Source organism: Danio aesculapii, chromosome 15 (genome assembly GCF_903798145.1).
Source record: "Danio aesculapii chromosome 15, fDanAes4.1, whole genome shotgun sequence".
NCBI lineage: Eukaryota > Metazoa > Chordata > Actinopteri > Cypriniformes > Danionidae > Danio > Danio aesculapii.
The window spans coordinates 25,783,837-25,796,593 of NC_079449.1; the positions used below are offsets into that span (position 1 = coordinate 25,783,837).

Genomic DNA, 12,757 nt, shown 5'->3' on the forward strand with positions numbered 1-12,757 from the left:
AACACCCAATATAGCTTTATTTATTATTGATGTATTTATGTATGATGCATATTATTTTTACATTGCTAAAGCGTATATATTTACTGCATTATCCATATATACATTAATATATAGATTAAATAATATAACATTCAGAAGACCAGGATTATGAAAATCTAAGTTTCTTATGATCATTAAGTCTGCATTTATAATCAAGTCAAGTTTATTAATAGTAAAAGAGCCCTTTTATAATTTCAGTAAAAAGGCAGTATTATGAATTTTTACTATAATGTAAAATACCTTTTATTTCGCTATTTAAATTCATTTCAAAAGGAAATAGTTTTGTGCTGGTAGAGTGGATTTTGCGGGTCACACAAATTGTGAAAAGTTGCAGTCACACGATCATTATTATATGACAATTTGCTGCATAAGAGACATCTCTTATTTAATATCCATACATCATTTTTCAACACAGAGATGCTGCTTATTAAGGTGTAGATATTATGATACCTTTTTCAGTATTTCCTTTCCTTTGCTTTCTTAACATAATAAACTTATTATGTCCTTGCAACAATCAATCAATCCATCTATCCATACATACATCCATGCTTAGATACATACATTACATACATACAGTGGTGGAAAGAGTACTGAAAAATCATACTCAAGTAAAAGTACCATTACTCGCCCAAATTGTTGTGCAAGTAGAGTAAAAGTATCTGTTGTAAATATTACAGTATAAAGCAGCCCTTTTAATACAACTCAAGAGTAGTGAGTATTGAGTACTATGCTTTGAAATGCTGATACGTTCACATACACTCTGTGCAAGAGTGTATAAACATAACATTTTGTTGTGCCTTCAGTTATTGTTTAAAACTATTCTTTGACACTGTTAAAGCTTTTAAATGGTTTGATGCATTTATAAATTGCCCATGTCTTGAAGTATTTCAGTATGATGCAACTAACCATCTATAAGCGATTTGATTGGACAGGAATTGCAGGACAGATTTTTTAGGCAAGTAGTGGAGTAAAAGTACTTATGCAGCACTACAAATGTACTCAAGGGACAGTATAAGTACACGTTTTTAAAACTACTTAGTAAATTACAATTCCTGACATAAACTACTTAATTACAGTAATTTGAGTATTAGTAATTCATTACTTTACACCACTGCATTCATATAATATAGCCTATGACTAGAACCTGCTAACATTTTTTGCTATTTCTGCACAGAATTTTGTAAAAAAAAATCTGCGGATTTATGCTTAATGATTTTGGGAGTATTATAACTAAAAACTAAACATATGAAATACAAATAATACCCTTTTAACTTTTATTTAATGTTTACAATGCAAATTCAATTAGCTTCACTTATTTGGTAAACAAAGCAAGTCTCTGATATAATAAATGTACTAAAAGACAGAAATATTACTTTACAAACTGTATTGTAAATAAATCAAGTGAACATTTTCATATTAGTGAGTAATATTACTGAAATTAATAAAAAAAATGAATAAATATAAACTATAATTTACACACATATAATATAAATACACACATTTACACAAGTAAATAAATAAACATTTAATACGTTTACATGGGCATCAGTAATCAAATTATTTGCCTTAATCTGAATAAATATTCAACAAAGGCGGCAACACCAAAGCTCCAAAAATACAAATTTATTAAATTAAAAAGGCTGACACAAAGCGTGTGTAACGTTTCGAGCCACACAGCTTTTCATCAGATAATCTGAATAAGATAATAATATGATTAAGGTGTTTACGAGTTGCTTTTTGAATGTTACATTCATGATTCCCTTTTACATGTTGTAACACATAATTTGACTGACGTCAGTGCGTCACCATGCTATCCAAGTTTCCTCCAAAGTTTCATGTAAATTTGGATGTTTCATTTTTGATTTGTCGACTTTAAATACAGTTTGGCACTTTCACTTTCATACTCCACGTCTTAAATCGATTTCTGTTTAGTTCTATTATGACTTTAGTCAGATTAAGGTAAAAAAATTTAAAACTGAGCATTGTCTTAATCATATTATTGGTGTCCATGTAAACATACTCACTGATGGACTAAAAATCTGTGTAAATCTGCATGCGCAAATTCTGTGTGGGCCTACCTATGACTCATCCCTTGAAGGAACCATGGATTCCAATGCCACAGGCCATTGATATCGTATCAGCACAATATCCTCAGCTTCAGGCGTGCCAGATTAAAGCACAGTTTACTCCACATGCACAGACAGGGCTTGAGAAAAACAGCTGGCACCATCAACTCCCCACCAACACAACTCCATCAACCCCAGTCCTTTGTGCCCTAGCAACTAACCGGCAAATTGCCCCATAAATTTCCACCCAAGCTTTCGAGATGCACGGTTTCCCATTCGGCCGGACATATTGTTGGCTTGTGGTGCAAACAGATGAGCGCTGAGGGGCTAAAGAGGAAGTTTATGGGTGTAAGAACAACAATGGCTATAGCATAAGCACGCTAGCCAGAGGGAAATCAAATGCTGACAGGGTTTAAGTGCTGCTGGTGCACACAGGAACAACCTCGTTTGTAAGCCAGAAAGTGATGATCGCGCACTCATTCCTCACTGTAAATTACATCGCATACTCGTCCTCCAACATGCAAATGATCCCAAAACACAATAAGTCTCATCCGAAAGAGTCAATCTCCTCCATGTGGAATAGTCTTGTGAGAGTGAGAATGAATTGACCTCATCTTCACTAAGCACAGCTCCATGTGTTAAACTTGCCATGTAAATCAATCCCTCATTTTAGTGGTAATTGTTAACTCACCAGAGAGCCACAGGAGAACATCTGTCTCACTATATTACTGCTTCAGATCAACAAATGACAGAGACTGAACGCATAATAGAATTCTGAAGCATGCCTAGCATGAAAAGCTGTGCTGAAAAAGACAGTTTAAACCAGCCTTGGGTGGAATTATGGTTTTTGCTGGTATATGCTGGTCTTCCAGCTGGGCTAAGCTGCTCATCAGCCAGCTGCTCTCTAAGTCTGTATGCTCCAAAGACCTAGTAAAATCATCAAACTACCCTGACTAGATGAAGACACATGGAAAACCAAGAGTTTTGGGGCCATGGAATTGTTAAAATTTTATCATAACAAACTTACAACAAACTGCTAATGACTAACTAATAATTAACTGATGGGAAAAACAGCAGTAAGAGCATGTGTCCACCGAAGCATTTGTACACAGCTGAAAACACCAGTGCTCTTCCAAAAATGCTCAGCTTTGAACACTTGAGAGCGCTGCATTTAACCAAAGACTATAAAATACACAAGACATCTCTTGTATAGTTTTAAATGATGAATGAAGCCCCGCCTACAAATACAGGAGCCAATCATTGATCGATATAGACTGCCGTTTCTCTGGCGGAGAAGCTCGGAACAGACTTGTGCTTTTACAACTGTTTTGTGGTCAACAAACACACTGGAATCTCAGCGAATACTTGCTTCTCAGACATAAGGCTGCGTTTACACCAGATGCGGAAGAAGCGTCTAGCACGAGTGATTTACATGTTAAGTCAATGCAAAGGCGCGAATAGACATTCTGCGGCCCAATTTGCGCGAATGAAGCAGTGCGAGTTGAGCATTTTGCGCAATTGACGTGCTTAATGCGCGTTTCGCACAAATCGCTCGAGTTGGAAAAATCTGAACTTCAGCAGACATTCACGCCAGGTTAACCAATCAGGAGCTTTCTCTTGTAGGGGTGTGCTTATGATGTAGCGCCTGGTGTCGGTGTCCCATGGGAAATCCTCCTGCCGACACTGGACAACAGTTGATTAAACTGGGTTCGGTTCAGTCAGAAGCACCGCTGAAAACCTTCATCATCCAGTTTAAGTTTCTGAAGGAGTTTATGAGATCACAGAGCTGGGTGAATCTATAAAAGCATCTAGTGAACTCAGACACGGCTCCAAACCAACAACGGCTGTTTTTCAGCCTCCATAAAGCACAAACACAGTTATTTTTTCAATAAAATCCATGTTAGCCATTTAGCAATGAAGCTAGCGTCACCAGAAAGTAAGAAGCCCTGCCCATGATGTGATTCCGTGTCTATTGTGAGGCGGATTTGATGCGCGAACGAATCGGATTTGACGCGCGAATGAAGCAAGTAAACTCAAAATGTTCATGCGTCTATTTATCCATGCGTGCCGAAGGATGCATCCTTCGAAGGATGCAGCCTCTGAAATGAAACACAGCTAAAGATGCTCAGTGCCTCATCACATTGCTAACATTCAAAAAACTGCAGCAGTCTCTTTGAAATAGGCCAAGAAAATATGCTTGCCTCAGAAAAAAACACTCTGGTGGACACTTTATCACAGATTTGACCCCTTTTTGTTGTTTTCTGCCACTCATCCTTAGCCATGGACATTATTCCCACCACCTGTTTGTACTGTATTTAGTTAATCAGTGCGTCGATTAAAACCCCAGTGTTTCTTGTCCTACTTCTTTCTCTAGTCTTGAATGTTCCATCTGCGTTCCCCTACCCTACCTTTCGATCAGTACAAATCTAAATCTAAGCACATCATACCAAAGCATACAAATGAGATATTACAAACTGACCAATTCGGCAACATGTAAAATAGTCTGGATTGTATAGTTAACTCTAAATTGGCATGCCATTGTGTTGTCAAATTAAAGCCCAATTACTATTGCCCTGCTGACAAGACACTTCATTGTGTTTTATCAGATCAGTGTGTTAGCCTTGCTTTGTTGCCATCTTCTAAAGCTTGTTTTTAACCAACTGAACATGCTGAACTATTGCTGGTTGGTCAAAGTATATCTGAGAAATGAAACTGTAATCTGGTGATGGTCCACATTTGTCTTGTCTGAGGGATTTGGCCTTAACATGCATGTTCATTATGTGTGTGTTTATTCCTCGTCTTTCATTACCCCCTCACATACAGTAACCATTACACAAGCCAAAGCCACTCCATAATTCTGCATCATTCACGTTCAGTGGTCGTGGCCTTTTTTCAATGTTAAAAGCCACCTAGTGAGCCACGGACCCTCAATAACATAACACATGGTCAGAGCGGCAGAGTTCACATTAGTCCCGATATCAAGGCCCACTCAGCGGACGTCCCTCCACAGAGAGGGTCTAAGGACAGTATGTGACTGACTCCTCCAGAGCGCTGCGTTCATATTAAACAGGATTTTACATAAATCATACCTGACAGCGGAAGGCACTTGACCCACCTCCTCCTCTTTAGATGAATTGCTCTGCAGTACTGCAATGTGCCTAGAATAAGTATGATAACCAAGGACAGGCTGTATTAAAAAGCAATAAGAGATGTTTATAATTGAGATGCCATCAACAGCTGGTGAATGCTAGTGGTGAAGGACATGCGACTTACATCACATTGTGAGACACTGTATTTTCACGAGGAACTCATTCGCAATCATTCGGTGGATGTGTGTTGAGTCCTTGTCATATTAATGTGGAACATGCTACAGTAGGAATTGACTGACATTCTACAACTGTGAAATGCTTTTTGTACAAGACTTCCTGAGCCTATTCTCACACCATAAGTGCACCAATGTCAGATTTTAAAAGTTACAACTCTATTCATTATCTTCATAGGCAAATTGATTTTGAACAATAACAATGAAGTTTTAAAGGCAACCCTACTGTGAGCTACAGTACAGTGTTAATGGATGGCATTTGCTTTTGTTGAATCGAACAGCCCACATTATTACAACTTTTTTATCTTTTTAAAACACATTTCACCTGTCTGCCCTATTTGTAATGCCTATGGACAGCTCAATACCTATTCATATCTATCTGCATGAAGAAATCGTAAATCCAACATAGGCTCATTCTGAAAACGTAGTCTCATATATACGTTTCTGGAGACAGCAAATTATGTAGCCAGACGTACGTATGGCTGCATTTCATTTTTTAGACGAACGCTACGGTGTGGTATGACACCATTCCTTTTTGCGCCAGCTGACCGATTACCTCTGTATAAACAGTTTTCCCGCTGTAACAAGTTTGTCCTGTTAGCTCGCCATGTTTGTCGGCGAACTTGAGAGACCAAGAGGAGTTGACCACAATGGCGGGGTTCGAGTCCGTTGAAAAGTGGTTCCAGAAAGCAGGAAAGACAAAAACAGAATCCAAAAAATAAAATAAACAATTAAATAACAGGGTGAGAATGTGGTAAAATCTGAAAACATGGTAAAAATCAGACGAGGCCTTTTGTTTTTCTGGATTGCTTTTGAAAATTGTTGATTGGGTTTAGGAAAGTGGGTGAGCGGGTAAATCAATAAAAAGGGTTGGGTTTTGGGGAGGAGGAGGGTTGGTCAGTCGATTGGTCGGTCAGTCATTCAGTCAGTAAAACAGTCAGTAAAACAGGCTCTGGTGGGTTTATGCGAAAACAGCAGGTGCAAATGGCACTCGCGAGAGAAATTTGAGATCTCAAAAAGCATACACAGTGGCCTCTCATAGATTCACTAAAACAAAAACTGCAAAAAAACATAGCTCCTGGGATGCATTTCGCAGTCTCCTGAAATGTATATAGCGGCACGTTTTCAAAATGAGCCTGGGTTGCGTAAATCCCAAATAACCGTTTGAGATATAATCAAATACCGTATTTCAAATCAGCAACAAAATCTGACATGAAATCTCAAAATGAAAATTGACCATATCCATTAGAGCTGGGGTGATTAACCAAAGGTGATTTTCATGCGCATTTTGTTCGTAAAGCTGGTATACTGGTAAACAGTATAACTACAGAGTCATAGTACACTGAAGTTATGCAAAAATCACAATTAAATCAAAATTGATTTGATCAGATGAATTAAATCAAGATAATTATTCTGTGATAATGACAGCTGCTTGTGTCACTTCTCAGTGAACAACAGGTGCGTAGTACGCTGCATGTGAAAATACTACATTCAACTCACTCCATAACTTCAAGTGTTTGAAATAAACCCTACTGTGAGATGATTCCATAGTCATAATTATTAGTCACGCTGAATCAGTGAAATAAGTTAAATCTTCTATTTATAATGCAACACTATGAGGATTTCTTAGATTTTTCCACACAAAGCGCCCTTTGCCATTCAGAGGAGATTTACTACTAAACACACAGAACCGTGCTTCTCTGACAAGATGTGGATATTAATAGAGGGTCATAGCGGTCATGTTTGTGATTTTATTTTGAGTAATCGCCCAGGCTTAATAACCATCTTAACCCAGCCCTTGAACTTTTACTTGTTGACATGTGTACTGCCAGAATAAAGTCATTTAAATAGTCAGAACTAGCATTCATTTGGTTATTCTGTCATGTGAAAGACGCTGGACAATGGAGTAGAAGATCCAAGTGCAGTACTTATTACCAAGAATAGTCAGGCAGGCAAAGGTTGATCACAGGAGCAAACAACGTGCATGCAGAGAATCCAAAGAATAGTAAGTAAACAAACAAACGGTCAGGACAGGCAGCAAAAACAAATGAAACAGTAAAACAAGGAAAAAGGTCAAAAACGGCTAGGTTAGACAAAGGAAACGCATGGTAATGTTCACTTAACAGCAAACAGATAAACAAGACTCAGCACTGTGTGCGTGCAGGTGTGGCGTATTATAGTCCAGCTGTGTGTGTGTAATCAATGTCAAACAGGAACAGGTGTGTGTGAGGTGCATAACAAGATTTGTAGTTCGTTAAGTGACAGAATTGTAGTCCAGGTGAAGGTGTGTGTTTACCAACAAGCTGCAGCTGCTAGATCACTGATGATCATATCATCTTCAAATACAAAAAGAGCTGGAAAAGATGTAAATACTGGTGAGCACTGCAAATGAACATCTGACTCAACAACTTCAAAAACAATCACATGTCACAACATGATTTAATGATGTGCCTATTGATCAAGTGTGGATATCTATTTTTCAGTTTTAAAGGTAATCTCAAGTGCAGTGTATGTCACTCATGTCGACCCGAGGCAGAAATATCAAAAAACCAGATCACGTCATCTGTGTATACATGGGCTTATTTCAAGTAAGAATAACAGTTTCATGCATGTAGTGCCATTCCTGTGGTGAATGCAGATCCTGGCAGAGCAATTTCCCCATGTAATGCATGCACCAAGTTGAATGTGTACAGTATGACCAAATTTGGCTTATAATAATCTGCTTATACATTGGCTTATTACAAGTTAGTAATAACGGTTTCATGCATTCAGTGCCATTGCTGGCTAAAGCACTGGTGCATGCTGATCCTGGCAGAGCAGTTCTGCCATGTAATGCATGCACCATTTATGTTGAATGTGTAACACAGTAAGACTCAGTGATGGAAATAACAGCGCTATACTGTAAATAAACAGCATCACTAACGGCAGTACTTTATTTTTAACGAGTAATCAAATTAATTATTGTTTCTCCTGTTACAACACCATTACCGTTACTGACAATAAAATGCATGTTAACAAAATTGAGAACACTGAATCGATTTTCATGCAAGCAGCGTCTCTCTCTCAGCCATAGAACCTCTCTTTCTCTGGGGTGTATGTGTGTGTGTTCAGGGCTGGAGCGCTACACATAACCAACCAGTGACCACAATTGGTGTGTCTGTGAAGATTAGTAGTTACTAGTTGCTAAAGTGAAGTTACTATTTGTGAAAAGTAACTAGTAACCAATTATTCTATTGAAGGAATGTGGCCCACACTGGTGAGACCCAAACACTGTCATCTGCATTTACATAGGCTTTTTACAAGCTTATTACAACATAGGCTTACAAAAAAATAACAGTTTCATGTATTTAGTGCCATTCCTGCCTAAAACAATGGTGCATGCAGATCTTGAGAGAGCAGCTTAGCCATGTATGTATTAACACAAATTGTGTTAATGTATTATATACAAATCTGAGTGCTCAACAACAGTTTTGCTGAATTCCTGGTGAAAAACGAATAAGAAAAAAAAGAGAAAATTCAATCAATCAGACAATCACAGCAAGCAAATTACTGCAAAAAGAGCTCTGCGTATTAAAATGACCATGTTTAATTCAACACTTTTATAATTAGCCATTATTTATTTAATTGACCTTGTTTTTGATCATGGATTTGTAGTTTAGTTGTTGATCCATCTTTTAGCTCCATTTTTTTTCCTCAAACGTGTTTAAATGCTTAAATGAAAAATTGACAGTTTTAATGATTGATTTCTTGACTAGTTGGTTTGATTCATGGCTTTTAACTCTTAAAGACATCTTAAAGACTCAAACAAAGCAACACTAAAAGACATTAACTAAACCTTTGGAAGAAATCAACCTATAAATGGATTATTTATTGCTGTCTGTGCACATTAAGCTGAGTCAATACACACTAACATTGGGAAAAAAATAAAATACAAGGCAGAAAAGCTCTGCTACATGCCTTATTAGTAGTTTGAGATAGAGGACGGCATCAGTGTAATAAACCTGATCCTTTATAAGGTCATTAAATAATTTGAAACTACTTCCATAAATCTATATTTAAACAGGCACCATTTGTCCCCCGCAAGTGCACATAAACATGAGGACAAGGCAGTCACGTGTGCATACAAACAGCCTTAATGAATGCAATGAAAACTTTCCCAGGAAATCCTTCTGATTAAATTCTGACTGCGACTTGAGCTTTATCAAATCATTTACTGAAGGCGGGCTGGAGTGCCACAGGAAACCCAGGAAAGACCAAAGTCATGTTCCCTCTCTTACACTGTGCTGCTGCTACTGTCAGTCCAGACGTACAGCAAAGCAAACAACAACCTCACTGATGTGCCAACATCCACAAAACAGCTCTGCAGCACAGCCGACAGCAGCAGGACTGCCTGCCTGCCGCACACTGATACAAATCCCTTCTTCCTTTTTTTTTAGCAAGACACTACAGGTGAATGTGGGAAAAAACAATAGTTATCACCAAAATTCCTCAGTTTATTGATTACATTAAGAATTGCATTTTTTTTGTATTACAAGTTTTAATATGTTACGATATTTCATTAAATATGCATTCATTTGCATACATTTTAGGCACTTAAATGTGAACACTGTAATAAGGGAGCTAAAAAAAATAATCAATAAATAAATACAATTTTCCGTTATTAAAGCGACACCCTTTTTCTCAGAAAACATATTTATAAAGGTGCAGTTGACTTGACATTTTCACCAAATGTTGGTAACAACCAAAGAAATACATATATGCAAAGAAAACTAAACTAATTAAACTACAAATGAAGTCGTGTGTAATAAAATAAAATGACACATTGAAAAAGTAAACAATTAAAGACATAAAGAAAGGTGCAAAAAGGCAGCGAAAGCCCAGACAGCAGCTAAAATCTTTGTGTGTTTATTTAGCAACCCTCTGCCATTCGTCATTGTAAATTATTATTAGCTGCTTGAGTCCAACATCTACATTACCAGAATGATGAAGATGAAACCAAGATGGACATTTTCACAAGATAAAGATCCAAAACACAGCCAAGGAAACTGTCAAATGGTTTCAGAGAAAGAAAATCAAGCCGTAGAATGGCACAACCAATCACCTGACTTAAATCCAATATAAAATACAAATTAAAGATCAGATTTGATAGACTAGACCCACAGAACCATCAAGATTTTTATTCTCTGTTGAAGTCTGTGAAAAAACTCACACCTGAGCAATGCATGTGACTTCATTCTCCATAGGAAAGGCGTCTTTAAGCTGCCATCACCAAAAAACCTTTTATATAAAGTATTAATTACATTTCAGTAGTTCAATACTTTGTTCTTGTCACACTCTATTATTATTACACATAACAAATTTTTCAGATTTTTTTGTTTTGTTATATGTATGTTTGTATTGTTTCTGTTTTTACCAAAAATCTGGTTCAATTCCATGCTAAAAGCTCCTTCAGAAATATTATTAAAAACATGACATGTTCAATGCTTAGTTTCCCCGCTGTATAAAATAATTTCATTAAGAATAAAATGTACATAATTAGACAGATTATGTCCGACCATATCCTACATTGCAAATCTTGAGAATACATATATATTAAACTATGATAATGTCAATTGCTTTAAAATTATTTATTGTTGTTATTTATTGTAGCTAAAATCAAACACAAATCCATAATGTGTGACAAAAGAAACACTTAAGCTGTAATTTTGGATGTTCTCTTTACATTAGACTATGCTTTTGTGCCTGCAGTGTCTCGACAAAGCGTTTATAAGATTTCTGTGTTACAGTGACATGTCACATTACAGCAAACGCATTGAAAGAAACAAGAATGTCTCAAATCTCATTTAGTAAATGTAATTCATAAGAAGAGCGCTCCAGACATCAGTCTGATCATGTTGCTTTTTACAGTACTTGACCTTCTGTTATGCTTCGCCTCGAGGCACTCAAATCAACACCATTCACGTTGATTTATTGTGCTGTGGGTTTTGTAGCCTATATGGACAGAATCAGATTTGTAAGATTGTTTCCCAAAAGATACCAACACACAAACATGCATTATCAGAGATTCAAATATTAAAATGTCACATCACTGCCATTTCTGCAGTGCTGCAGGCCACACAACACCGCTCTGTGATATACAACGTGATTCAAAAGTCTGAAAGTCTGACACTGTTTGGCATTTTGATACACATTATGGGGAGAAACAAAATGAAACTTTTAATTTCAAATTAAAAGTTGAACTGAAAGTAAGTATGAAACTAAAATACTGATTCACACTCTAAAAAATATATACGTAAATTAGCAGTTTTTGTTTTTATGCTTTTATTTTTTATTTTTCTTATTTATTTTTGCTTTTGAATCTTATTATGGGACCTCATTCTTCTGACAACTTTTAACTTTAAAAAGCTGGGAAAAAGTGACTTTTATTGAACTTTTTAATAGTTTAAAATGATATATCGTCTGGGTTGGTGTTGTAAATTACAGTACAAACACCTTGTAATAAACTGCCAGTATATTTTCGGTTATTTATTCGGTTAAACTATATTATTTTCTATATAAAATATGGAAACTGTTAAATAGCATATATTATTTTCAGTGCAATTTGTTTTACTGAAATTTTTTTAATGAAAATAAATAAGAAAATTGTATATTATATAAATAATTATTTTCAAACATACATTTTAAACAAATATGTACTATTAATATTTATTATATGAATAAATATGAATACTTATTAAAAAAAAAGTAAAATAGTGTGCTTTAATATGCACATTAATGCGTCCACATTAAGTCCATCTGTTTCTTTAAAGAAAGAAAGAATTTCTCAAGTGTTTCACCTTAATCATGAATTTCGATGACTCATTTTGTACAAAACAAGTCTAAAAATTAATTATTTAGTTAGTTTGTTATAATTATTATGCCATAAATGATGTGGACTGAGCTTACAGAACATGCTATAGTTTTTGACATACTAAAATGATTATTAAATTATCAAATTTATCAATACTGTGTTTTTGCTTAAGTCTTTTTCCTGTTTAAAACACTCCCATTTCTCTCCCTATGTGGTCTCATGTATTTGTCCCTCACTGTATTTTTGTGAATGCAGCGCTGAACAATAATAGCCCAATAATGAACATTACTGCCCTCTGCAAGACGAATATCTCCATTAGCAGAGATCATCAGAGCGAACAAGGGAAGAGTGGTAAAGAGAATAAAAGACGAGAGGGAATGTAACACTGGAAGGGATGAATGATGGCATTTACTTGCCAACTATCACATGATCACAACCCATCACTTCAGTCATGTGAGTCTTTTTCAGGTTTGTTAATGA

General features: G+C 36.2%; 1 protein-coding gene across 1 annotated transcript in view; it reads right to left on the minus strand.

Moving 5' to 3' along the window:
* Positions 1 to 12,757, minus strand: part of grik4 (glutamate receptor, ionotropic, kainate 4) — a 624,478-nt gene that overhangs the window by 374,163 nt on the left and 237,558 nt on the right. The window lies entirely within an intron of this gene.